The 2,801-nt window shown below is 47.5% G+C and overlaps 1 long non-coding RNA gene across 1 annotated transcript; it reads left to right on the top strand.

Annotated features, from left to right (window-relative positions):
• Positions 1-1,774: 1,774 nt before the first annotated feature.
• Positions 1,775-2,308, top strand: LOC141022413 (uncharacterized). Its single transcript, XR_012183710.1, has 3 exons — positions 1,775-1,841; positions 1,956-2,057; positions 2,161-2,308. It is a non-coding gene; the product is annotated as an uncharacterized lncRNA (long non-coding RNA).
• The last annotated feature ends 493 nt before the right edge of the window (positions 2,309-2,801 follow it).

The following is a 2,801-nucleotide window of genomic DNA, read 5'->3' as shown; positions in this document are numbered from 1 at the left end:
TTACCTACTGAACCCGGCGCAACCTACCACTGCCGGCCGATTCCTGAAGGATATGCTAGGGTGATGGTGGATGAAATAACAGAGGGATTTGAGGACCTCCAGCTTGACCACCCTACCGGTGAAGGGGAGACTCGGTTGGGTTTAGCTCTGAAGACTCCATGCCTATGGCGGAAGGAGCTCATCAAGCTTCCGAACTGGACGGCTCCGGCGAGTAAGGGCACTCCGCCTCCTCCTCCGCCTCCTCCTCCGACGAGTGATCAGGGCACTCAGCCTCCTTCTCCGGCGCGTGGCGGCACTCCGCCTCCTTCTCCGCCAGCACCGGCACGCCAGAGCAGCCAGCCTCCTCCTTCTCCGCCTCGTCAGCAAGGGTGGAAGAGACCCGCCGCCGCTGCGGCTGCTCCGGCGCGTCGTAGTCCTTCTCCTCCGCCTCGTAAGCAAGGAAAGAAGACAGCCGCAGCCGCTCCGTCTGCTCTGCCGGCGTCTAGCAGTACAGCTGCCAGAGGCGGGAGGCAATACAGATTCGGTCCTTCTCTGAAGACTCCAGAGAAGTTACCATATGAGAGGACCGAGGAGGAGAACACGAAGATCGTGCGAGCCGAAGTGAAGAACTTCTTTGAAGGGTTCAAAGCAAAGAAACATCCACCTCCGGAGGAGAAGGTAGATCCGGTGAAAGCAAAGCGCACTCTGGCTGCCCTAACAAAACCACCAAAGTCTCCGCCAAAAGGCAACTATGAGCGCGTCCTTGCAAAGGCATATGCCGAAGCGGAGCGGTCGGGAAGTACTGTCAGTGATAAAAGGATGAAAGAACGACGAGCTGGGAAAAAAATTGCCCAGCTCGGCGAACAAGAGAACCAATCGTGCCCCCCGCTCAAGGTGTCAAAAGACATCGTCGCTAATGATCCGGGTATGGTGCCCGGTTATACCGATCTTGGAGATTACCTGCCCGACGATGTACATAATGAAATCATGGAGGTGGACGAACACAAATACCATTACGGGAAGCCTCTCGTCAAAGATGTCAAATCTCTAAGCACGATGATGCGAAGACTACATGATTGGTACATGAAAACCTGCAGAGAGTCTGATGGGATGAGTACTTTAACGCTGAGAGTTAAACCAGAGCATGACCTCGTTGGAATTGAACTGCTGAATGTTCCATTTGAGGATTTCTTCCAGTTTTACAATCTAAAGTCCATCGATAAAACAACGATCACTTGCTACTGTCTGTAAGTAGTACTACCTCTGTCATTAAGTCTCTCTATATAGGTCAGCTCTTTCATTGCATGTATTTATACTTATCCTCACTATATTATGCAGATTGAAGATCGCCGAATTGAAGAAAAGACAAATTGGTGATATTGGGTTCATTAACACAAATCTCATAGATGATTATCAGGTTAAATTTCATGCCAAAGATACCGAGGCCAACTTGCTACAATCGTTGGTAATAAATCAAAACAAAGATATAATACTCTTTCCTTACAACTTCAAGTGAGTGTTACTGTCTTCTGCATATTCGGTTTCCCTTTATAAGTCCAGGTTATGGTAATGTAATTGATGACTTATGCATGCATGCGCAACTTCCACTATATTCTCCTAGAGATTAAGCTTGAGCCGGGAGTAGTAACCATCTTAGACTCGAGACGAAAAGATCCCCGGGACTATGCGAACATGACTCAAATGCTCCAGAAGTAAGTTAAATCGATCATTATCCACCATATCAGCAACTTTGTTCATTTCCTGATATCAAGTAATTGTTTTCTTTGTCTGGCAGGGTTTGGAGAAAATTCACCTCAAAAGCCCCGGGACTGCCGAACCAGCTGCAATTTAGACACCCGAAAGTAAGTACTATAGTAGCATGTTCCGCGCATCTCCTAGTGATTCAAGCGCTAGTTTGATCAATACCATTTAGCATGCTTGCTTATCAGTTTGATTGACCTCTATTTCTTGTAAAGTGGTTGTGGCAGCAACCCGGGAATAATTACTGTGGATACTACATTTGCGAGTCCATCCGCTACCATACCTGTGAGCGGGGCTACACTGAAGAACAATATGAAGTGCGTAAGCAATAATATTCACAATTTTATTTTATTACCATCATTTGTGTTGAGTTTCATTTATTCATATATATATATGTATTGACCCCCTTCTTCAAATTAGATTTTTCGGAAGCGGGATCAACTCCTAGCACCAGATCGTATGCGAGGAATTCAAGAGGAATTGGCGGCATTCTTCCTTGACCACGTGATCGCTGAAAACGGAGAATACTATGTGGACCCTGTGTTCCTACAATATAATTAGGAGATCGAAGGGGTTGCCTACAACGAGGCCTATCCAACCCAAGACTTCTTTGTCGTTCTTAAAGTCTACAGTAACGAATTTCACTGTTTTGTCCTTGAGGAAGTTCTTAAAATCCTGGCACTCAACGTCGGCATGGCATATGTGGTAGACCAAACAAACGTTATGTACGCAAACCTGGATCACGGCGGGCTTCTTCCTCTCTTAGTCCTTTAGATCCTTCTCTCGTCCCAGGACTGTGGTGTTCTCAACATCTAGCCCAGAGACCCACTCATCATCTGAGTTTTCGAACATGCGTCTGAAGCGAGAAAGGCATCCTTTCACCGTCGCGGAAGAACGGGTGTAGATGACGTCGAACTCATCGCCGGTGATGGTTCTAACCTTGTACTCACCGCCGATCGTGGAGATTTGGGACGCCATGGATTTGGGAGGAGGGTTAGGATTAGTGGAACTTCCATAATGTGAATGGACGGGACGACTAGGAGCGAACCGCCGTAGTATTG

The sequence above is a fragment of the Aegilops tauschii genome, chromosome 5, assembly GCF_002575655.3.
Source record: "Aegilops tauschii subsp. strangulata cultivar AL8/78 chromosome 5, Aet v6.0, whole genome shotgun sequence".
NCBI classification, from domain to species: Eukaryota; Viridiplantae; Streptophyta; class Magnoliopsida; order Poales; family Poaceae; genus Aegilops; species Aegilops tauschii.
This window is presented reverse-complemented; position numbering and strand designations above follow the sequence as displayed.